This window comes from Dendrobates tinctorius, unplaced genomic scaffold (genome assembly GCF_039654945.1).
Source record: "Dendrobates tinctorius isolate UK_male_01 unplaced genomic scaffold, ASM3965494v1 ptg000200l, whole genome shotgun sequence".
In the NCBI taxonomy this organism is placed as follows: domain Eukaryota; kingdom Metazoa; phylum Chordata; class Amphibia; order Anura; family Dendrobatidae; genus Dendrobates; species Dendrobates tinctorius.
Genome location: NW_027361867.1, coordinates 1,315,557 through 1,342,216, shown reverse-complemented (window position 1 = coordinate 1,342,216; position 26,660 = coordinate 1,315,557). Strand labels below are relative to the sequence as shown.

At 45.2% G+C, this 26,660-nt stretch overlaps 1 pseudogene; it reads left to right on the top strand.

The window, feature by feature from the left end:
• LOC141056813 (uncharacterized) overlaps nucleotides 1–23,827 on the top strand; it is a 94,777-nt pseudogene extending 70,950 nt beyond the window's left edge.
• Nucleotides 23,828–26,660: the final 2,833 nt, after the last annotated feature.

Below are 26,660 nucleotides of genomic sequence, written 5' to 3'. Positions count from 1 at the left end.
TAACGAACGTTTGCGGGATCAGACGCCATCTACGCTTCTCTTCATCCTCCTTTTTGCTATCCTCCTTCAGGCCCTTATCCAAATTAAATTTCTCTAATGGCAAGAGGGAAAATATTTCCACATACTCGTCCTTCCAAATGCACTCCTTTACTTCTTTCTTTAAATGAGCCCCCAACTGACCCTCAAAACAAACATACCTCCCCATGCGCTCTATCGTCCAAGTGTATGCGACATTCTTTCTCTTTCTCAGTCTGCACCGACACCGACACCGGTTCACTTGCGCGCCCGGCCAAATCCGACCCACTCCGCCCCGCAGGACTCCCAGCTTGTGGCCAAGCTGCTACTGGTGACGGTGAAGCGAGACCCCGCTCCAGACGTGACACCAAATTCCGCATATCCGCAAGCACATGGCTAACCCCCCCGGCCGCGGCTACGCCACCAGATCCCAACCCCCCGCTGACCCCGAGGGATTCCGCCAACGGCCCCCCACCCAACCAGGATGATGTTGCAACTGGATGACAAACAGGGGACAGAGAGCCATATTCACCGGGCTGCGAGGGGGCTGTGTGCCCTCCAGCCGGAAAACCTGGGTCCTCGGATGTACCTTCGCCAGCTTGCTGTCGACCTCTGGGACTCCCCGCAGGAGGTGTCAAATGATGATGACTGGGCCCCCCGAGGGACCCCGATGACGGGACCCCAGCAATGGACGCTGACCGGGACACTGTGAGTTCTGCTCCCGCATCCATAGCTGGAATTTCCCACACAGCAATGGCATAAAGTGAGACTAGGGACTTTTTTTTTTTTAAGTGGCGGAGGAATACAGTGCGGAAGGATACCTACCTTCCGTCATTGGATTCCTGCAGCCCGTAGAGAACGGCAGCAACAGCTGATGCTGCAGTTCTCTACCCAAGATCGTCGTGGGACACACTCGTGGACTGCTTCGGATCGTGGGTGAGTATTTTTGTGGTTTGTTATGTTAATATTTATTCCGGAAAAGACAATGGCTTCGGGAAACAATGTGACAAGTATTGGTAAGTATGTTACTCTATGTTATATGTACTGTATGTCTATGTATGTATTGTATGAATGTATTGTATGTAGTATGTATGTAGTATATATGTGGTATGTATGTAGCATGTAGTATGTATGTAGTATGTATGTAGCATGCATGTAGCATGCAGTATGTATGTAGCATGCATGTAGTATATATGTAGTATGTATGTAGCATGTAGTATGTATGTAGCATGCATGTAGTATATATGTAGTATGTATGTAGCATGTAGTATGTATGTAGTATGTATGTAGTATGTATGTGGTATGTATGTAGTATATATGTAGTATGTATGTAGCATGTAGTATGTATGTAGCATGCATGTAGTATATATGTAGTATGTATGTAGCATATATGTAGTATGTATGTAGCATGTAGTATATATGTAGTATGTATGTTGCATGTAGTATATATGTAGTATGCATGTTGCATGCATGTAGTATATATGTAGTATGTATGTTGCATGTAGTATGTATGTAGTATGTATGTTGCATGTAGTATATATGTAGTATGAATGTAGCATGTATGTAGTATGTAGTATGAATGTAGCATGTATGTAGTATGCATGTTGTATGTATGTAGCATGTAATTTTTTTTTTTTTTTTACATTCAACACATTAGCCGGATGATGGGACTACTACTGTCCCATCATTGGCTAATGTGTCAATCACTGTCATGGTAGCAGGCATCGCCCGATGGGACTTGTAGTCCCATCGGACGATGCCTGCACAGACCCCCGAAGCCTGCACAGCCCCCGGGCAGGCCGGCACAGCCCCCCGGAGCCTGCACAGCCCCCCGGCAGGCCGGCACAGCCCCCGGCAGGCCGGCACAGCCCACCGGAGCCTGCACAGCCCCCCTGGCAGGCCGGCACAGCCCCCCGGCAGGCCGGCACAGCCCACCGGAGCCTGCACAGACCACCGGCAGGCCGGCACAGCCCCCCGAAAGGCCCATACAGACCCCAGAGAGGCTGTACAAGGGAAAAACAGGATTTTTCTTATTCCGATACCGGAAGTCCCATAGACTTGAATGGGACTTCCGGTATCGGAATCGGCGATACCGATACTTTTTTTTAAGATCGGCCGATCCATTCCGATCCGATACTTTGAAGTATCGGACGGTATCGCTCAACTCTAGTTGTGGACCTTGCAGATCAGGTTCTACAGCCATACCAGGCATCAAGAAAATCATATATCTGGTATAAAAAGTTAGTCATGTATTTGTTTCAGGTGGCCACATATAATTCTTTTGTGTTATACAAAAAAGTCAGAAATGCAGATACTTTCCTTGATTATCAGGAAAAGGTCACTGAAAATCTTGTTTTTGAAAATTTTGTCCCCACCAATCCTTTAGAATGTGAAGATGTCAGAAGACTCACTGAGCGACATTTTATTGCACTCATCCCAGTAACTGAAACAAGAAAGAACCCCCAGAGAAGATGTCGTGTATGTTCCTAGAGAGGAATGAGGCATGATCCCCGCTATTATTACCCACAATGCCCATCACTGCCAGCCTTATGCCTCCATGACTGCTTTACAATCTTCCACACAGAACCACGTTTTTGAACTGTTTTCACATTCAAGCATTTGGTTTATTTAGTGACAGACACATTTGAGTAGAGCTGACTTAACAATTTCCGGGGGTAGGTGGGGAGGTCTCCAGAGACACAAGCTGGGCACAATATGTTATTGTGAGGCTTAGAAAAAAAATGACATTCAGCAAAATGTCACCGGTCATGGCGGCTCCTGCGCAGTAGCATCTATAAGTAAGAGATAGATGATACTGCGCAGGTGCCGCTGGTGTCATTTTGCTGGATGTAATTTTTTTCTAAGCCTCACAATAGCCACAATATTATAGGAATTATCACCAATAATATCAATGCTATTATATGCATTAATGGGGGCAGGTCAGTGAGGGATCAGCGACCTGTCATAAGCCAATACAGATGAACATGTAATCAGAGCACCACATAAAGCCCCGCCCACAGCCCCACCCACAGCCCCGCCCCAGAGCACGAGAATCTCATTAACTGAAAACTACAAATACAGATTACACAACAGTAAACCAGAGTTGCCCTCATTTATGGTGGACCATTGGAGCTACTATGGATCCTGAGCAGAAGATTAGAGGAAATAATATTGCTCCCCATTTCAGGAGAGATTGTGCAGTAATCTGAATTCCTTAGGATCAAAAACAATGTAATGTATGACGTGGAGTGAATCCATGACACCAGGGCTGGAGCCAACACATCTCCTGCAGGCGGGAATAAATGTATATTACAGCCATCAGCCGCGCACAGCTTAGAGATCTATCATGGCACAGGTGGAATGTTTGTCCTGTAGATTATCACAATCCTCCCTGAAGTTAGTTGGTTTTAATACAAATTGAAAAGTCAGGATAAAGGGAAACTCTGCTGTTATTGGACAGAAATTCACACTTGGCCTCACTGCACATTTACTGTTGTGGATCATAAAAGGGAAGTTTGGCCAGAAAGACTGGACCTGGTCTTGTAGGGACCATGAGACATTGAGCAGCACAGAAGGGAGAGAAGATTCATCCGATAAGATCTCAGGGATCTAGGAAGCCAACAGCATCATTACCCTCCGCTTTCTCTTACAGGCCCAGCATAAGATTTTTCTCCAAGTGATTTTCTATCTTGTCAGCACATTATACGTACGCTGTCATTTGGCTTTATAGTTACAGATCTGGTTAGGTAACGGTCAGTGTCTTCTAATGTGAAGCAGAGAATGGCTGATGAAATCAATTATTAACCCTTATACAAGTCAGTTCACATATGGTGTACCAAGATGGCGTCTGTGTCTTCAGACAACACCCTGTAAGGAATCCTTGGAATGCAGAAGCTGAGATACTGGATACCATATATGGAAGTGAAGCTGAAATGGACCTATCATAGACTGACACTGGCTACTCAGGAGATTGTGTGACACCCATTTCCTGTCTCTTTGTCTTGAGAATAAACTTCAGTTCTGTGCAAGCCTTTGCTGAGAAAGGAGTAGACATCTAACTCTGTGTTCCGTGTGACTCCTTAAGCACGCACTCGGCCTATATTAGGTCAGGTACAAGCAATTATATAGATCTCGCTTTAAAGGTTCACCTTCACACTAATACCAGGGGGTAGGTGGATACTCCGGGTTGTAAGTTCTATAGAAAAGGGCTTTCAATGCCCAAAGTCGTTGAACAGTTTTGGGTGGAGGAGAATGTTGTGGTCTAGAGGCAAAATGGTGATCATGGTAATATGGCAGGACTACACCACCGATAAAGCAGCCACAGCCGGTGACTGAGAGGAATCTGTGACTTCTCTGCATTCAGTGGTTACTACTCACCTGGGTAGTCATATGTGGGAATCTCCTCTTTACACCGCTCATCACCCCTCACATATGTCTCTGTAGTATTAATATGGGTCAGATCTTCACCCTGAAACAAATATTGTAAAAGTCACAGACAGATGGAGAAGTCCCATCTATGATCAGCTCTAATCCTGCCATCTCCACCGTTCTCATTACACAAGTATAAAACATATAATACTGGTGGATAAAACAAGACTGAGCACAAGACCTTCACAGCCGTCTACACATCATAGGGGAGATCTCCTGACACCTTCTCTCCATCTACCTGATGATCCTGAGGAGCACTGGGATCTACTTGGTTACAGTCCTGTGGAAGAAGAGGATGGGGACATCTCTCTGGTGTTGTCCTCTTACTGGATAGATCTGGAGGAAACACATACAGGGACTGAATTCATTCTCTACATACAGATAATTATAGGCCGTGTGTATTTAGTCCTGTCTATTACCTGGAGATGTGAGGGGCTGGGGAACCTCCATTATGACGTTCTTGTACAGATCTCTGTGTCCTTCTAAATACTCCCACTCCTCCATGGAGAAATAGACAGCGACATCCTGACACTTTATAGGAACCTGACACATACAATGATACCGTCATCCCCTGATCCCTTCATAGTGTTACTGTATAATGTCCCAGCATTCCCAGCAGTGTCACCTCTCTAGTCAGCAGCTCAATCATCTTGTAGATGAGTTCTAGGATCTTCTGGTCATTGATGTCCTCATGGATCAGGGGGTGAGGTGGAGGCTCCGTGATTGGGCTCAGGGGTCTTCCCCATCCCTCAGACACAGGGTCCTGACAGCGATCACTAGAGGTCTTCTTCACCACTGTGTAATCCTGGTTATGGAGAGACACATTAAGAAATCTCACTCCAGACATTTCCAGAGTCCTCACCTCTCCAGTTCTGTCCATCTGTTATTCCCATAGATAAGAATGATGTAATGTGACGTCATCAGAATCTCTCGCCTCTCCAGTGAGAAGGAAGAGGATCTCTAGGGTGAGGTGTAACATCCTCTCTGCCATCTTGTCTCTGTCAATATCCATCCTTGATGGGTAAATCAGGAAAACTCTCTTATGTAGATCTTCACTGAGAGGATCCGATATTGTAGAGACCTGAATGAGAAGAAGATGATCCGATGTAACACCATAAGAATCCTGTGTAATAATACAATTACTGGAGATAATAAGGGAAACATATGAGGAGATTTATTATCTTACAGGGTTTAGTTTTCTCCCCTGACATCTACTAATAAAACCTATATATTTAGGCCACAGACAACAAGCAGTTTCCTCCTCGGAGTCGGCAGCTGAACACGTTCCTCATAGACTCATCTTCCATAACGCTAATTCTCCTCTCATTACCGACACTGGAATCGGCATTAGCAATACTGCAGGAGATATTCATTACACGCGACATGAGAAATAACTCCTTCATGATGAGGACGACATCTTCATCTTCTACTGCGGCTCTAGAGACAGATGTGGCCAGAGTCGGTCACTGCCTCCATCCCCACCGGCCGTCTATATGAAGGTTTCCCGTCTTCCCCGCACTGGAATCTTCTATCACGTTAGATCTCAGCTCTGAGTCACACACAGAAGTTTGAGGCTTTTAGAAAATATTTTTTGTTTCCACAAACACAACGGACAGAAATGATCTGATCCCAAAGTCTCCATGTACAGTGATTTATGGGGATTATTTCTGGCCTTAGGCTTTCCTATATTACAAGAAAAACTCCAGAAAAAGCCGATATTAAAATGTTTCTAAAGAAAATTGGCTCCAACAATTCTTGTAAGAAGAAAAAAATATGTAAAAAGCAGAAGACACATTTTATAATTTTTAACATGTTAAACATTTATTAAGAAGAAATTAATCTTTTTGGGCCCCAGAACATAGATGTACACCGCAGGGACGGCACAGATGAGGCTGCAACAAAAACCCTGAAAAGCAAACATGACATCTAAGAAGGTGTGACAGAGTTTGGCTGAATGCCCCCTGCCTCCAAGTACTCGATATTATGGGGCGGCCTAGATACTCTGATACTTAGGCCTGTTTCACACTTCAGTTTTTGTCCATCAGTCAAGATCCGCCGTTTTGCAAAAAAAACGGATCCGCTATTTTGTTTGGCGGATCTGTTTTTTTCCCATTGAGTTGCATTACCAGTGGATCTTGACGGACGGCCAACCGTTGAATCCGTTTTTTTGCGGATCCGCCAAAATTTTGCCGTCTGCCGACATGCCCGAACGGAGCATGTAACGTTTTTTCGGGCGGAAGGATCCGCACTTCACACTGCGCATGCCCGAAAAACTTCACTCACCCTGAAATGTAACCCTAAAGTCTGTTCTGGTGCCTGGAAAAAAAAAATCTCTCTCTCTTTCTTTCTCTCCCCCCTCCTCCCCCCCCCCCCAGGCTGCAGTTCCTTTAAAATTCTTCAATCATCGGATCCATCAAAAAAACGGTCCGGTGGCATCCGTTCACATCAGTTAGCAACGGATCCGCTTTCCGCCATTTTGGCAGATTTTAACTGACACAAAAAAACTGAAGTGTGAAACAGGCCTTACATGTCTAATAATGGGGTATGGGCTGCAATGTATGAAGGTCTATTAGGCCGGGCCAGAGGCAGCGTCCAATAAGTTACCTTATAACCCCCCATACACATTAGACTAAAGTTCCATGAAAGCACTGATTTCGGGGGGTTTGGCCGACCATATAATGTATTTGGGGGCCTCCCGACAGATGATGTCAGGGCAGAGAAGGATCTGACATCCTGAATTTCAGAGGATAATCCGTTTGTTCTTCCTGTAGATAATCCTCCTCTAGAGGAGTCTGGAGGCGACTCTCTCATACAGACCACAGGAAAGCTGGAATATTTGTGTATATGGGGGAGTCGGGAGAGATCGCCATCTGCCAAATGACCGATCAGACAACTCTGATGTCATGTGTATGGGGCCGTTAGTATTACACTGACAGGCAGTGATGATACACGGCACTACAGTAGTACAGGGCATCACCGGAGCCATCAGAGGCTTGTATGTTGTGTGATCGCACTGATCAGAGGGGTTTAAAAAAGGTTTAAAGTGAAAAAAAATCACAGTTTCAGCAACAAGAAATATCCATCACTATATGGAAAGCAGAGTCACTGCACAATGTTAGTTACGTCACGTCCATAACTACTTTATTATACTCTATTATCCTGTACACAGTGGAGTAGATAGAAATCACAGATCCCACAGCAATAGCTGGAATTGGACCCTCCAACGTAAAGAAAAAAAAATCTCTCTATCTATATACACTGTTCAAAAAAAATAAGGGGAACACTTAAACAACAGAATATAACTCCAAGTAAATCAAACTTCTGTGAAATCAAACTGTCCACTTAGGAAGCAACACTGACTGACAATCAATTTCACATGCTGTTGTGCAAATGGAATAGACAACAGATGGAAATTATTGGCAATTATCAACACACCCTCAATAAAGGAGTGGTTCTGCAGGTGGGGACCACAGACCACATCTCAGTACCAATGCTTTCTGGCTGATGTTTTGGTCACTTTTGAATGCTGGTTGTGCTTTCACACTTGTGGTAGCATGAGACGGACTCTACAACCCACACAAGTGGCTCAGGTAGTGCAGCTCATCCAGGATGGCACATCAATGCGAGCTGTGGCAAGAAGGTTTGCTGTGTCTGTCAGTGTGGCACCCCCAAGAGTATGGTCGCCACACTGGCTTTGCCTTCCTCCAGGGGAGGGTAATGCCAGGCTTGGAAGCAGTGATGGGTCTCTCCAGCAGTTAACCTAATGCATGCAACACAGTTCCACTCCGGGCCAGCAGGGGGAACTCTGAACCAGGATTCTGTAGAGGAGTGTCCTCTGAGGGCCAGGAGGAAGAAGGGGCAGATAGCCTGCGGAGGGTGAAGTGTGCAGACGGGAGGAACGAAGCTGAGCTGTAGAAGGCGAGCTCCCTCAGCTTGAGAGCGCACAGAACTGGAGCCTGGTCTCCACGGTGGTACGGATACTAACAGTCCTGCCACAGATACCAGAGGAGTAGGAGGCTGTAAATGCCCTGCTCTCACCAAAGACTAGGGACACAACAGCAACTGAATAGAGAGCCAGGACTCAGGAGAGTAGTCCCCGAGAGAGGCTACAGCTGTCTGTCATACAAGTAAAGTTCTAGGAACATCTGCAGAGAGGCATTTCAGAGTAACTAAGTACTGGAGTGCTTCACACTACAAAGCGCTAGGAAGGAGACTGCACAGCCCTTCTGCAGAGAGAGAATCATGATCTGCTTCCAGGCTAACCTGCTAAATACCATCTGTAATCAGGACTCTGGACTGCATATACTCAGTAAAGGTACAGAAACTGCAACCGCTGTGTCTTGTCTGTTCCCTATGCTTTTGGCACTGCTACATCCCGTGCCAGCTACATCTACACTGCCCTGGTACTACAGCTCCACCTGTGGGGAGCTTTACCATCTAAGCTGCACATACCATCAGTCCCAGCGGATCTGTATGCAGCGTTGGCCTAACACCATATTTACCAAACACCACGGGTGGCGTCACGAACTATTCCACCATTAACTACATCTCCCCATTGCTTGGGCGCCCAGGGCCACGGACCGGGTCACCTCTGCTGTGACACATCCCCATGACAACGGCCCGATACCGAGTACCCCACAGCCCTGGGAGGGCAACCCATCAGCGTAGTGTCCAGAGGCTGGAGGCATGACCAGGAGACAGGACACTACACCAGGAGATGTGGAGGGAGCCATATGAGGGCAACAACCCAGCAGCAGGACCGCTACCTACACCTTTGTGCAAGAAGGAACAGGAGGAGCACTGCCAGAGACCTGCAAAATAATCTTCAGCAGGCCACAAATGTTCATGTGTCTGCACAAACGGTTAGAAACCGACTCCATGAGGATGGTCTGAGGGCCCGAGGTCCACAGATGGGGGTTGTGCTCACAGCCCAACACTATACAGGACGCTTGGCATTTGCCACAGAACACCAGGATTGGCAAATTCACCCCTGGCGCCCTGTGCTCTTCACAGATGGAAGCAGGTTCACACTGAGCACATGTGACAGATGTGACAGAGTCTGGAGACGCCGTGGAGAGTGATCTGCTGCCTGCAGCACCCTTCAGCATGACCGGTTTGGCAGTGGTCAGTAATGGTGCGGGGTGGCATTTCTTTGGAGGCCACACGATGTTGGGCTGTGAGCACAACCCCCATGGAGACACAATTGTGCCTTTACCTGGAGATAAATTCCCAGTGGGGGCAATTTCCAAAATGCAATAACTTAAGTGGGGAATTCAGCTCTTTTCTCACTTAAGGGATCTGTATATGGAGTCTACAAACTACAGTGGGGAAAATAAGGATTTGTTACGCTGCCAATTTTGGGGCTAAAGTCACATTTTTGTGAGGAAAAAAGAAAAATTGTCATTTTTTCCTTCCACATTGCTTAAATTCCTGTCACACTATCCGAATTCAGATATTGTCCTGTCAGAAAGGAGAATACAGGGAGCGAAAGGGTTAATAGGACTCACAGGAGGAACCGGCCCAGAAAGCAGAAGATCCAGGAGTGTCTGCCACATATATGACCGCTCTGTGTGCACAGGACCTGTGATGAGGTCACAGGAGGGGAGGAGTCAGGGGTCACATGATCAGGGCCTCAGTGTGTCCAGGACTCAGTGTGCTGGAGCGCTCCCGAGAATCAGCTGCATGTGTCGCGCTGTGTGATAGTCACAGCACCTGCATGGAGGGCGACACATGCAGCTGATTATCGGGAGCGCTCCAGGGATCCGGGGTCCCGATGCAGCTATTCGGTAAGTGATATTAGCCAATAACAACTTCTCTGACGATATTCGCTCATCTCTAGTAATAACAGCTCAAAGAAATTCACCGAACTTTTCATTAAGTTTAATAGTAAGACCCTATTAAATATTGAGCACCAGCGGGATGAAGCATTGACAGCGGCATGTAAAAGTGTGGGCGCCCCTGGTCAAAATGACCGTTATTGTGAGCAGTAGTAAGATGAAGATGAAATGATCTCTAAAAGGCCGAACCTCTAAGATGACACATGGCCTTTGTATTTTAGGCAAAAAGAATAATAAAACATATATATATATATCTAATATATAAAGCTCAAAGTGTGTATGTATGTACAGTCATATGTTAAAGTTTGGGCACCCCTATTAATGTTAACCTTTTTTCTTTATAACAATTTTGGTTTTTGCAACAGCTATTTCAGTTTCATATATCTAATAACTGATGGACTCAGTTATATTTCTGGATTCAAATGAGGTTTATTGTACTAACAGAAAATGTGCAATCTGCATTTAAACAAAATTTGACAGGTGCAAAAGTATGGGCACCTCAACATAAAAGTGACATTAATATTTCGTAGATCCTCCTTTTGCAAAAATAACAGCCTCTAGTCGCTTCCTGTAGCTATTAATTAGTTCCTGGATCCTGGATGAAGGTATTTGTGATCATTCCTGTTTACAAAACAATTCCCGTTCAGTTCAGTTTGATGGTCGCCGAGCATGGACAGCCCGCTTCAAATCATCCCACAGATGTTCAATGATATTCAGGTCTGGGGTCTGGATAGATGGGCTTCCTCAAAGTTATCCTGGCCCGGCAGAATACAGGCATTAAAAATGGTGTCACGGCCTCGCTTCTTATATCTATTTAGGTCCCTCCCAATTATGGTACCAGCCAGAACGATCACTCAGTTACACTCCACGATGTCTAAGTTTCTTTGGCTCGGAAAACAACCCAGAATTGTGCAAAAACTTATGTTCCATCACAGAAAAGAAGGGGATTTATCCCTCCCTAATTTTACACTTTATTACAAGTCGGCACAGATTGCTCCATTAATAAGTGCGTGTTCATATCCCAATAGTCCGAGATGGGTTATTCTGGAATCATTTCTCTCCAAACCATTCTCTTTATCAGGCCTAATGTGCACCACAGACCGACTTCCACAGGGGTTAATGAATGTGGCTCCTTTTACAGTCCACTCGTTGCTTCTTTGGAGTAAAGTCCGGTTTAAATATAACTTACAATCAAGCCCTTCTCCCCTGACAGCTATATTACAAAACCCCATGTTCCCGCCAGGCCTTGAGCCACAAATGTTTTCTTGGTAGAAGCTGAAAGGTATTCATATACTTAAACATTTGTGTTCCCCATTTAATATCTTACTTGACAGACAGGAATTTGTTCAAAAATTTGACCCTCCAGTTAGGGAGGTAATGCGCTTGAACCAGATCTTCCACTTTGCAAAGCAGATCCTCCCGAGCGGTACTACTCTCAGGGCAACCAGTTTTGAAAATAAATGTCTAAATGACCCTTTGGGCAGGGGAACGATCTCATTGATCTACTATGCTATAAATTCTCCACAAGATGATAAAAAATTGAAGTATACAGTATGTTACAGTGGGAGGAGGATCTGGGGTTTGAACAGTCAATTGATGAATGGTATCGTAGCTGTGACACCATATCATGAGGTAATCACCAGACTTCCCTTGTGGAGACCTCCTTAAAACTATTACACAGAGTCTATTATGTACAGGAAAAAATTCACAGCATTTTTCCTAAAATCTCGGGAGACTGTTTTAGGGGCTGTGGAATATCTGGTGACATGAGACATATTTGGTGGTCTTGTATGGTGGTTTCTGGGCTTTGGGAGAAGGTGAAGTGTCTGATAGCACAGATGTATGGTGGACCGGTTGATCTGGAACCTTCTACTCTTTTACTGGGAACCAGGCCTTCCCGGCTTCCAGAAAGCTTTCAGAAGCTAGTAAACTACTTATGTATGGCCACTAAAATCCACATTGCGGCAAAGTGAAAGTCATCCTCACTGTCAATATCTATGGTGAAAGAGAAGATGAACGACATTATGTTATTCTCATTTGTGGCCCCAGCGTTTCTTGTAGAATAAATCCCTTTCTCACACAGTCCTGTAGTAATGACTTAGTTCTCACATTTTGTAGGAGGGTTCGTCTGACTCCATCTTATGTTATCAGTATAAGTGCGAGAGATGAGAGACCGACGACCGCAGTTTTACCGTGTGTGTCCGGCGACAGTTCTACAGTGTGAGAGATGCGGGGTCTGTGACCGAAGCTGGGGGTATACGGATGTATACAGCATACACAGAGGGGTCTGTGACCGAAGCTGGGGGTATACAGGTGTATACAGTGTACACAGGGGTCTGCGACCAAAGCTGGGGGTATACAGGTGTATACAGTGTACACAGGGATCTGCGACCGAAGCTGGGGGTATACGGGTGTATACAGTGTACACAGGGGGCTGTGACCGAAGCTGGGGGTATACGGGTGTATACAGCATACACACAGGGTTCTGAGACTGAAGCTGGAGGTATACAGGTGTATACAGTGTGAGAGACGCAGGGTCTGTGACTGAAGCTGGGGGTATACAGGTGAATAAAGTATACACAGGGGTCTACAACTGAAGCTGGGGGTATATGGGTGTATACAGTGTACACAGGGGTCTGCGACCAAAACTGGGGATAAACAGGTGTATACAGTGTACACAGGCGTCTGTGACCGAAGCTGGGGGTATACGGGTGTATACAACATACACAGGGGTCTGCGACTGAAGCTGGGGGTATACAGGTGTATATAGTGTGAGAGACGCAGGGTCTGTGAGTGAAGCTTGGGGTATACAGGTGTATACATTATACACAGGGGTCTGCAACTGAAGCTGAGGGAATACAGGTGTATACAGCGTACAAAGAGGCATCTGCAACCGAAGCTGGGGGTATATGGGTGTATACAGCGTACACAGGGGTCTGTGCCCGAAGATGGGGGTATACGGGTGTATACAGCGTACACTGTGGGGTCTGAGACCGAAGCTGGGGGTATACAGCGTACACAGAGGGTCCACACAAACACGGCTCCGCTCCGTACACCTCTTACACACACAGCTCCGCTCCGTACACCTCTTACACACACGGCTCCACTCCGTACACCTCTTACACACACGGCTCCGCTCCGTACACCTCGTACACACGCGGCTCCGCTCCGTACACCTCGTACACACGCGGCTCCGCTCCATACACCTCGTACACACGCGGCTCCGCTCCGTACACATCGTACACACGCGGCTTCGCTCCGTACACCTCGTACACACACGGCTCCGCTCCGTACACCTCGTACACACACGGCTCCGCTCCGTACACCTCGTACACACACGGCTCCGCTCCGTACACCTCGTACACACACGGCTCCGCTCCGTACACCTCATACACACACGGCTCCGCTCCGTACACCTCGTACACACACGGCTCCGCTCCGTACACCTCGTACACACGGCTCCGCTCCGTACACCTCGTACACACACGGCTCCGCTCCGTACACCTCGTACACACGGCTCCGCTCCGTACACTTCGTACACACGCGGCTCCCCTCCGTACACACGCGGCTCCGCTCCGTACACCTCGTACACACGCGGCTCCGCTCCGTACACCTCGTACACACGCGGCTCCGCTCCGTACACCTCGTACACACGGCTCCGCTCCGTACACCTCGTACACACACGGCTCCGCTCCGTACACCTCGTACACACACGGCTCCGCTCCGTACACCTCGTACACATGCGGCTCCGCTCCGTACACCTCGTACACACACGGCTCCGCTCCGTACACCTCGTACACACACGGCTCCGCTCCGTACACCTCCTACACACGCGGCTCCGCTCCGTACACCTCGTACACATGCGGCTCCGCTCTGTACACCTCGTACACACGCGGCTCCGCTCTGTACACCTCGTACACACACAGCTCCGCTCCGTACACCTCGTACACACACGGCTCCGCTCCGTACACCTTGTACACACACGGCTCTGCTACATCCACCCTGTAAACCCCTCCTGACCCCACACAGAAACTTCCCCTCATCCAGCACCATGACAACCAGCACAGCAGAGTCCTGCACACACTGAGGCCCCTGATCACGTGACCCCTGACTCCTCCCCTCCTGTGACCTCATCACAGGTCCTGTGCACAGAGCAGCTGTAGAAATCTCCAGCCTCGGGGGTCTCACCAGACTTCGCTCTTTTCTTGCAGGGGCCGCAGTGGATTTCATCCTGGATCCATAGAGCTGAATAGAGGAGCGATGTTCCTTCACTCTGATGGGAATTGATGGTGACGTTTGTCCAACGTCCACGTTACCGAGTAAATCCCCCCAGGACTGCAGCCGGTAAAGACCCCGATATCCACAGGTGTCCCCTCTAATTGGGGGAAAGGGATAGAAAAGCCTCTTATCCCGAGGGGAAACCCTGTACATGGAGACATCGGCCTCAGATCTCTCCTGTCCTGTTCTTCCAGAAAAGCCTCAAACTTCTGTGTGTGACTCAGAGCTGAGATCTAACGTGAGAGAAGATTCCAGTGCGGGGAAGACGGGAAACCTTCATATAGACGGCCGGTGGGGATGGAGTCAGTGACCGACTCTGGCCAAATCTGTCTCTAGAGCCGCAGTAGAAGATGAAGATGTCGTCCTCATCATGAAGGAGTTATTTCTCATGTCGCGTGTAATGAATATCTCCTGCAGTATTGCTAATGCCGATTCCAGTGTCGGTAATGAGACGAGAATTAGCATTATGGAAGATGAGTCTATGAGGAACGTGTTCAGCTGCCGACTCCGAGGAGGAAACTGCTTGTTGTCTGTGGCCTAAATATATAGGTTTTATTAGTAGATGTCAGGGAAGAAAACTAAACCCTGTAAGATAATAAATCTCCTCATATGTTTCCCTTATTATCTCCAGTAATTGTATTATTACACCGGATTCTTATGATGTTACATCGGATCATCTTCTTCTCATTCAGGTCTCTACAATATCGGATCCTCTCAGTGAAGATCTTCTACAGAAGAGAATTTTCCTGATTTACCCATCAAGGATGGATATGGACAGAGACAAGATGGCGGAGAGGATGTTACACCTCACCCTAGAGATCCTCTTCCGTCTCACTGGAGAGGTGAGAGATTCTGATGACGTCACATTCCATCATTCTTATCTATGGGAATAACAGATGGACAGAACTGGAGAGGTGAGGACTCTGGAAATGTCTGTAGTGAGATTTATTAATGTGTCTCTCCATAACCAGGATTACACAGTGGTGAAGAAGACCTCTAGTGATCGCTGTCAGGACCCTGTGTCTGAGGGATGGGGAAGACCCCTGAGCCCAATCACGGGGCCTCCACCTCATCACCTGCTCCATGAGGACATCAATGACCAGAAGATCCTAGAACTCATCTACAAGATGATGGAGCTGCTGACTGGAGAGGTGACACTGCTGGGAATGCTGGGACATTATACAGTAACACTATGAAGGGATCGGGGGGATGACGGTATCATTGTATGTGTCAGGTTCCTATAAGGTGTCAGGATGTCGCCGTCAATTTCTCCATGGAGGAGTGGGAGTATTTAGAAGGACACAGAGATCTGTACAAGGACGTCATAATGGAGGTTCCCCAGCCCCTCACATCTCCAGGTAATAGACTGGACTAAATACACACGGCCTATAATTATCTGTATGTAGAGAATGAATTCAGTCCCTGTATGTGTTTCCTCCAGATCTATCCAGTAAGAGGACAACACCAGAGAGATGTCCCCGTCCTCTTCTTCCACAGGACTGTAACCAAGAAGATCCCAGTGCTCCTCAGGATCATCAGGTAGATGGAGAGAAGGTGTCAGGAGATCTCCTCTATGATGTGTAGACGGCTGTGAAGGTCTTGTGCTCAGTCTTGTTTTATCCACCAGTATTATATGTTTTATACTTGTGTAATGAGAACGGTGGAGATGGCAGGATTAGAGCTGATCATAGATGAGACTTCTCCATCTGTCTGTGACTTTTACAATATTTGTTTCAGGGTGAAGATCTGACCCATATTAATACTACAGAGACATATGTGAGAGATGATGAGTGGTGTAAAGAGGAGATTCCCACATATGACTACCCAGGTGAGTAGTAACCACTGAATGCAGAGAAGTCACAGATTCCTCTCAGTCACCGGCTGTGGCTGCTTTATCGGTGGTGTAGTCCGGCCGTATTACCATGGTCACCATTTTGCCTCTAGACCACAACATTCTCCTCCACCCAAAACTGTTCAAATTTATTTGGGCTTTGAAAGCCCTTTTCTATAGAACTTAGAACCTGGAGAATCCATCCACCTCAAAATACTGACCGTTACCTGCCCAGATCTGTAACTATAAAGCCAAATGACAGCGTACGTAGAATGTGCTGACAGGTTAGAAACTCGCTTGAAGAAAAATCTTATGCTGGGCCTGTAAGAGAAAGCGGAGGGTAATGATGCTGTTGGCTTCCTAGATCCCTGAGATATTATCGGATGAATCTCCCTTTTCTCCCTTCTGTGCTGCTGAATGTCTCTTGGTTCCTAGGGATGAGCGAGTATACTCGTTAGGGTTTGGTACTCGGCGAGTAATGCGGTACTCAAATCCTGGCGAGTATTTCACAACTCACCTCTCTAAGCTGTGCGTGGCTGAGGGCTGTAATATACATTTATTCCCGCCTGCAGGAGATGTGTTGGCTCCAGCCCTGGTGTCATGGATTCACTCCACGTCATAAATTACATTGTTTCTGATCCTAAGGAATTCAGATTACTGCACAATCTCTCCTGAAATGGGGAGCAATATTATTTTCTCTAATCTTCTGCTCAGGATCCATAGTAGCTCCAATGGTCCACCATAAATGAGGGCAACTCTGGTTTACTGTTGTGTAATCTGTATTTGTAGTTTTCAGTTAATGAGATTCTCGTGCTCTGGGGCGGGGCTGTGGGCAGGGCTGTGGGCGGGGCTTTATGTGGTGCTCTGATTACATATTCATCTGTATTGGCTTATGACAGGTCGCTGATCCCTCACTGACCTGCCCCCATTATTACATAATGCATATAATAGCATTGATATTACTGTTGATAATGCCTATAATATTGTGGCTATTGTGAGGCTTAGAAAAAAATTACACCCAGCGAAATGTCACCGGAGATGGCGGCGCCTGCGCAGTATCATCTATATCAAGTATATCAATTTTTTTTTGTTAGGAAGTTATAAGGGTTAAAAGTTGACTAGCGATTTCTCATTTTTCCAACAAAATTTACAAAACAATTTTTTCAGGGAGCACCTCACATTTGAAGTGAGTTTGAGGGTCAATATGACCGAAAATACCCAAAAGTGACACCATTCTAAAAACTGCACCCCTCCAGGTGCTCAAAACCACATTCAAGAAGTTTATTAACCCTTCAGGTGCTTCACAGGAATGAATGGAATGTGGAAGGAGAAAATAAACATTTACTTTCACACAAATTTTCCTTTAGACCTAATTTTTTACTTTTGCAAGGGTAACAGGAGAAAATGGACGATACATTTTGTTTTGCAATTTCTCCTGAGCATGCCGATACCCCATATGTGTGGGAGATCTACTGTTTGGACACACAGCAGGGCTCAGAAGGGAAGGCACGCCATTTGACTTTATGAATGTAAAATATGCTGGAATAATTAGCGGTTGCCATGTCGCATTTGGAGAGCCCCTGATATCCCTAAACAGTTGAAACCCCCAACAAGGGACCCCATTTTGGAAACTAGACCCCTTAGGGAACTTATCCAGATGTGTATTGAGCACCTTGAACCCACAGCTGCTTTATAGAAGTTTATAACATGGCGCCGTGGAAGTAAAAAAAAATAACATTTTTCACAAATCTTTTTAACTCCATATTTTGCATTTTCATAAGGGTAACAGGAGAAATTGTTCCATACAATTTGTTGTGCACTTTCTCCTGAGCACGCCGATACCCCATATGTGGGAGAATGCTACTGTTTGGGCGCATGGCAGAGCTTGGAAGGGAAGGAGCGCCCTATTGGAGAGCAGATTTTGCTGGAATTGTTTGTGGGTGACATGTCACATTGTCAGAGCCCCTGAGGTACCTGAACAGCATAAGCCCCAAAAGTGACTGCATTTTACCAAATACTTCCCTGAATGAATTCCTCTAGTGGTGCAGTGAGCATACTGACACCACAGCTGTTCCATAGAAAATTATACCACTGGGCAGTGAAGAAAAAATAATTACTGTATTTTTCAGACTATAAGATGCACCCCAAATTTTCGAAAGGAAAATAGGGGAAAAAATGTGCCAAATGAGGGTCCGTCTTACAGTCCGAATCCAGCTTACCGGGGGGGGATCAGCACAGGTGCCAAAGTGGTCATAGAGGTTGTTCGGTGGTCCAGGCTGGTGTGGTGGCCGCCGGATAATCCCTTTCCTGGCTGGTGCGGCAGCGGTGCTCTGTGCTGGGGTGGCAGCAGCTCTCTACCCGGGGTGGCAGCAGTGCTCTGTGCTGGGGCGGTAGCAGCGATCTGTGCTGGGGCGGTGGCGTTGCTCTGTGCTGGGGCAGCGGCGCTCTGTGCTGCGTGGGGGGCTCCACCGCCTTTTTGTCAAAGCCATAGGCCCCTTCAGCTCCATTGCTGCAATGCGGTGGCCTCCGGGAAAATGGCAGCTGGGGGTGGAGCATGCTCAGATTCAGATCTCGGCAACGAGATCACAGGACGAGATCTGAATCTCAGCATGTGCTGCACACAGCGGCCATTTTTCCGGAGACCACCGCATCACAGCAATGGATCTACAGGGGTCTCCGGGCTTTGACAAAATGCCGGCGGAGCCCTCCACGCAGCACAGAGCGCCGATACCGCAGCATTTGTAAGTATATTCCAACTGTAAGACGCACCCCCAATTCCCCCAAAAAATTTTGGGGAAAAAGTGCGTCTTGTAGTCCGAAAAATATGGTACATTTTTACCATTAAAATTTTGTTTTAGCCCCAAAATTTACATTGGAAAATAGGTAGATAGTTAAATGGTCATCATAGGTAAATCTATGGGTATACATAGGTGAATTCGCAGAGGGGTGTCATTTCCAAAATGGGATCACTTCAGGGCGGATTCTGCTGCTGTGGAACTTTGGAGAGCCACTAAGTGCCAGAACAACAGAATCCCCCCTGAAGTGACCCCTTTTCGGAAATGACACCCCTCTGGGATTTCATCTATGGATATAGTGACCATTTTCACTACATGGATGATTTCCAGAAACACATAGTGGAAGTTTCTGAGGAAAAATTGCAAAAATGTCATTGTAGTGTCCAATATATTGTGCCCAGCTTGTGTCTCTGGAGACCTCCCCCACCTACCCCCGGAAATTGTTAAGTCAGCTCTACTCAAATGTGTCTGTCACTAAATAAACCAAATGCTTGAATGTCAAAACAGTTCAAAAACGTGGTTCTGTGTGGAAGATTGTAAAGCCGTCATGGAGGCATAAGGCTGGCAATGATGGGCATTGTGGGTAATAATAGCAGGTATCATGCCTCATTCCTCTCTAGGAGCATACATGACATCTTCTCTGGGGTTCTTTCTTGCTTCAGTTACTGGGATGAGGGCAATAAAATGTCGCTCAGTGAGTCTTCTGACATCTTCAGATCTAAAGGATTGGCGGGGACAAAATTTTCAAAAACAAGATTTTCAGTGACCTTTTCCTGATAATCAAGGAAAGTATCTGCATTTCCGGCTTTTTTGTATAACACAAAAGAATTATATGTGGCCACCTGAAACAAATACATGACTAACCAGACTTTTAAATAGGGTTATTCTGGTGTAGTAGTTGTCAACATACAGATTGTAGCCTTTTTGAAAAAAAAGACTCAAAACCATTTTTCCAGATGTCCCCAGATAAGTAGGGCCTCCTGGTGGGTTTAGTTGGCTGTCTTTCCCCTCATAAATGTGAAAAGCTGATGCGTATCCGGTTGAACTCTCGCACATTTTGTAGAGCTTTATTCCGAACCTTGCCCTCTTAGTAATAAATGGCTTGAGGTGCAGTCTTCCTTTGAATTTTACAAGGGACTCATCAATGGAAGTGTTTTCTGTTGGGGTGTAGAGCTTTAAGAACTTTTCTGTCAAGTCTTCGATGATGGGTCTGATTTTGAATAGTCTGTCATGTTCTGGGGCATTTCTGGGCAGGCATTGACTATTGTAGTTAAAATGCCAAAATCTCATGAACATTTCATAACGCGTCCTAGGAAGAACGGCAGAAAACATAGGGGTGGCTTGAACAGGTCGGTTGGACCAATAGGACCAAATGCTTGCTTCTTTAACAAGACCCATAGTGAATGTAAGTCCTGAAAATGTTTTCATTTCTAGGACATTAGTCGGTTCCATAAATTTGACCTAGCATAATAGGATCGTGGATTCTGGCTGATGAATTGGGACGCATATAAATTTGTAGGACAATATGCTCTAGCAAGCTATCTGTCAGAAACAAATTAAAAAAACTAATTGGTCCAAAAATTTCCTCCTCCACATTTATACCAGGAATGGCATTAAAATTAGGGATGAATGGAGTAGCCGAATCCGAAGCCTCCCATCTGGGAAATGCTACATCCAGAGGCAAAGCCCCTTGGACATTGGTATGCGCCAATTCACGAGCACTAGGGACAGCGCTAGTACTGGGCATTGTTCCCTGAGTTGGAGACATTTCTCCAGAAGCGCTATTTGTCCTTCTTGTTGTACTGGTCCTTGTGTGTGAGGATGGACCAGAATCACTGCTCATTTCTGAGCTATCACTGTCGCTGCTACTAAAGCCCTCGAAATCCACATCGCCATCTGACACTGCACTTTCTTCACTGTCAGAACATAAAAGTGCATAAGCCTCCTCTGCACTATAATACTGACGGGCCATTTTATGCGTTTTTATTTTTTTTCTGGAAATAGAAAACTCAGACATGACTGACGTGACCAAATTATTGAGGAGACAATTGAGAAAAGCCTAATTCTTTAGCCTAATCCTAACTTTAGAATAAACCTTAACTTTAGCCTAACAGTAACCCTAGCTTTAGCCCCAACACTAACCCTAACTATAGCACTAACCCTAACCTGCCTTATCTGTTTTTTACTTTATAGCACAATCGCTGACTGACACAGCTGTTGGCAGCAGCTCTTGTAACACTGTTTCTCCTCTATTCTCTCACTGACAGGAGATCTGAGGAGAAACAGCGTTTTTATGAGGCAGATCACCCGGGAAAGTTGCTACAACAAACTCTCCTAGTGATTTGTATCATTGGCTGGTGTGATGCTGACATCATCAGGACCTGAACCTATCAGGTCTCGATGAGGTCGGGGGTCACAGGAAGCATTCTGCGCCAGAATTCCCTCGTTATAAGTTATGTGGGGTCCTGATGAGCACAAAACTGCCGACCGTAGACAAACATCGGCATTGCACAAAGCCCTGCTAGCGCGACGTTTATCTACCGTTGGCGGTCATGAAGTGGTTAAGTTAAGGGTACCATAATTTCTGTCCTGGCCTGTTTCATGAGTTTTATTTTTTTTAAAAATTCTGTGGAAGCATGGCTGAAAAGCAATATCAGACTTTCATTTTCATAGATTTTTGATTTATTATTACTTTTGTCAGATTCAAGTTATTTCTGTGACCATTGTGGGATTTCTCGTCATTAAACGAGGGGTACCAACAGCTTTGACCACGTGTGTAGGAGGAGTGAATATTTTAACTCCACAGTCACTTTCTGGAAATTAACACGCAGTGGATGTTGGAGAGGGAAAATTACACATTTGCCATTTTATTACCCAGCACATAGTGCCCAGATTGTGCTCCAGGAGACACCGCAAATTAAGTGGATTCTTCTCACTATAATATTACTAAATACAGGGATCCTAAATGTTGTTTGCGCACACTGCAAGACTCCGAAGTGAGAGCGGATTTTGGTGGATTGGTTTATAGAAACCTTGTTGCTTTTCAGCAGCCTTTGAGCCACTAATAGTGCGGGAACCTCTGCTTTTCCAATGACAGATGATGGACCTGAGTGGGGACTTGTTTTTTGAGATGAGAACTGGTATTATTTTTGCCTACATAACATTGATTGGTTTCTTTTTATTCGATATTTGGGAGGCAGAATGAACAAACAGTTGAACACCGCACACTACTGGCTCATCCAACAAGGTTTTCTATTACACTGTGAACGGTCATTGTCTTGGTAAATAATCAAAGTTCTTTACATAGCTTGCCATTTTTATGGACAGTTTAAGTAGAAATGTTCGAAAATATAAATATAAAACTTTTTTAAAAAATTGTTTTGATCTTGGCAGATGACTGTACCAGGAGATCAGTGGGACAGTTGACATCTTCAATGTTTAAATCTGATGATCTTGAGATCCTGCAAGATACAACTGAATTGAATGCCATTACTCCAGATATACCATCATCCATTCACAGCAAAGATCTGTCATCTGATCCTATGAAACAGGTCACATCTTCTGATTCATTACCGACTACTAAGGAAAATCAAAGTCACAAAAGAGGCAATAAAAAACAAACTGCTACTAAAGCAAATAAGCCATTTTCCTGTTCAGAATGTGGGAAATGTTTTAACAACAAATCACATTTTGTTACACACCAACGAACTCACACAGGGGAGAAGCCTTTTACCTGTTTAGAATGTGGGAAATGTTTTAACAACAAATCACATTTTGTTACACATCAGAGAACTCACACAGGGGAGAAGCCTTATTCCTGCTCAGAATGTGGGAAATGTTTTGCACATAAATCACTACTTGTTACTCACCATAGAACTCACACAGGGGAGAATCCTTTTTCATGCTCAGAATGTGGGAAATGTTTTAACCAGAAATCAGATTTGATTAAGCACCATAGAACTCACACAGGGGAGAAGCCTTTTTCCTGTTCAGAATGTGGGAAATGTTTTAACCATAAAGGGAATCTTGTTACACACCAAATAACCCACGCAGGAGAGAAGCCTTTTTCATGTTCAGAATGTGGGAAATGTTTTGCATATAAATCACTGCTTGTTACTCATCACAGAACTCACACAAGAGAGAAGCCTTTTTCCTGTTCAGAATGTGGGAAATGTTTTGCACATAAATCACATTTTGTTAACCACAAGAGAACTCACACAGGGAAGAATCCTTTTTCCTGTTCAGAATGTGGGAAAAGTTTTCTGAAGAAATCATCTCTTCTTAGTCACCAAAGAACTCACACAGGGGAGAAACCTTTTTCTTGTTCAGAATGTGGAAAATGTTTTAACCAGAAATGTCATCTTGTTGGTCACCAGAGAACTCACACAGGGGAGAAGCCTTTTTCCTGTTCAGAATGTGGGAAATGTTTTAACCATAAAGGGAATCTTGTTACACACCAAATAACTCACACAAGGGAGAAGCCTTTTTCATTTTCTTAATGTGGGAAATACTTTACTTGGAAATCAACTGTTAATAAACATCAGAGATGTCACATAGGGGAGAAGCCTTTTTTATGTTCATAATGTTGGAAGAATTTTAACCAAAATTGAATCTTCTTAAATGGGTTGTCTGTTGTCATTCCTCATGTTTGCTGACAAAAGGATAAAACTAAACTTTATTAATTCCAAATGTAAAACTATACCCATAATTCAACCCTGAAGTTTAGTCAGTAGGTGACTAATAGAAAAAAACATTGTTACATAGTTAGCAAGACTGAAAAAAGACATTTCTCCTTTCAGTTCAGTCTATATTGTCAGAATGAATCCCCAGATCTAGGTCCTAAAGAACCTAATCACTGTAAGATACAATATTGTTGTGCTCCAGGAAGACATCCAGGCCTCTCTTGAACCCCTCAACTGAGTTTGCCATCACCACCTCCTCAGGCAAGGAATTCCAGATTCTCACTGCCCTAACAGTAAAGAATCCTCTTTATGTTGGTGGAAAAACCTTCTCTACTCCAGACGCAGAGAATGCCCCCTAGAGACCATCACCTTCCTTAGTATAAACAGATCCGTGGAGAGATATTTGTATTGTCCCCTTATATATTGATACCTGTTTATTAGATTGCCCCTCAGTTATCTTTTTCTGCACTAAATAATCCTAATTTTGCTAATCTCTCTGGGTATTGTAGTTCACCCATCCCCTTTATTAATTTTGTTGCCCTCCTTTGTACTCGCTCTAGTTCCATTTTGTCCTTCCTGAGCACCGTTGCCCAAAACTGTACACAGTACTCCATGTGCGGTCTAACCAGAGATTTGTACAGAGGCAGTATAATGCTCTCATCATGTGTATCCAGACCTCTTTTAATGCACCCCATGATCCTGTTTGCCTTAGCAGCAGCTGACTGGCACTGGCTGCTCCAGGTAAGTTTATCATTAACTAGGATCCCCAAGTCCTCCATGTCAGATTTACCCAGTGGTTTCCCGTTCAGTGTGTAATGGTGATATTGATTCCTTCCCTTCTTCCATCTGTAGCAAAATACTATCTTCTCTTGTATTGACTGCTTTACATAGTTTTGCATCATCTACAAATATCGATATTTTACTGTGTAAACCTTCTACCAGATCGTTAATATGTTGAAGAGAATAGGTCCCACACCGACCCCTGCGGTACCCCATTGGTCACAGCGACCCAGTTAGAGAATATACCATTTATAACCACCCTCTGCTTTCTATCACTAAGCCTGTTACTTACCCATTTACACACATTTTCCCCCAGACCCAGCATTCTCATTTTGTGTACCAACCTCTTGTGTGGCACGGTATCAAATGCTTTGGAAAAATCAAGATATACCACATCCAATGACTCACCTTGATCCAGCCTATAGCTTACCTCTTCATAAAAACTGATTAGATTGGTTTGACAGGAGCGATTCCTCATAACCCTATGCTGATATGGAGTTAAACATATACCCCACAGTTCAGTATAGAGGGTTATGTGACGTATACACACTCCCTCTCCAAGTCTCTCATTTCTACTTGCTTGATCGTCCTCACTAACGGCGACTCATCAGGAGATTATTTAGTATTGACCTATATTCAAGCGGGACTAGACGAAGAAAATCATCTATCATGTTATCTGAAACAGTCAGAAAACTAGCCACATAATGGCAGACCCCAGACCTCAAACTATATACTTCGTAAGTTTATAATCCACTCCAGTGTAAGGAATAAATAGTATGTGAAAATACAGTATATACCGCTAAGGGAATACTTTACTTTCAGTGATAATTTTGTTCTGGCCCCACATGAGGAGAATGGAGGTATAGTTGATTGGGGCTGGGAGAGATCCCTACCTTCCGTTTCCTCAATGGAGAGTAGACAGGACCATTGTTGCTGTTTTGCTGTTCATGCGTCCAGAGAGATGATACACACCAGATATTGTGAAGTCCAGACTTGTTTATTGGAAATCTGGACATACAGCATATAATTGGTAATGCAGTACTTCTCCAGAAATGGAGGTGTAACAACCCAAGTGATACAGCGATGTGTGTGCAGCAAGGTGTGTAGCAAGTTGATAGCAAGATGATTCAGCAAAATTGAGCAAATTGTGAGTTGTCAAAAAAACTGATGCCTTTCACAGCCTGGTAAGCCTGTCTCTCCCAGGAGAAAAATAAACTAGTAATGGCCACCAGCAGGAAGAGAAGGAGTCAAATGACCAAGAAGTTGAAGGCATGTACTAAAAATAATTAGCTGCAGTCTGCTATACAGAAAAAGGACAGCAGGTGGCAGCAGACCAAATGCAAAACTGAACACAAAGAATGGTAACAATACAATTATATAAGCATACAATCATAACCTTCGATGGAACAGCACACTCCCTGTCTGAAATTCCGTAAGGGATTTTACTATATTAATGTTTTTTGTTTAAGTAAAGTTCAATAGCCTAGAAAGGAGACACAAATATGCATGCAATAATGACAACTTCAAAACGAGGTAGATGACAGTCAGTTCCTGAGACAATCCAATGATACCCATCTTCGGATCGGAGAAGCCGCACTAGGCCAAAATGTCTCCGATCCAACGGTAATCCAATGGATGAAGTAGTAGGGCAGTGTTCTGTTCGTGGTTCATCCTACTGGAATGTCCTCAATTGGTAGTATCAATATAAGCTCGTGGATTGGCCTCTAAAATGTCTTAGGCTCGCCTTTCCTAAGGACCTTCAGCTCCACCTTCCGGACCTTACTGTCTTGACTAGGAAAGGTCCTTGAAACGATTCCCATAGGCCAGTTGATCCTTCGGGATTGTTGTTCTTTCATTAGTACCACGTCTCCTTTCAAGTTCGGTTTATTCTGTCGCCATTTTCTTCCTTGGAGAGTAACGAGATATTCCTTTCTCCACCGGTTCCAGAAGTAATCAGCGAGGTACTGCACACGCTTCCACTGTTTCTGGTAGGTGTTTGCGTGAGTAAACTCTC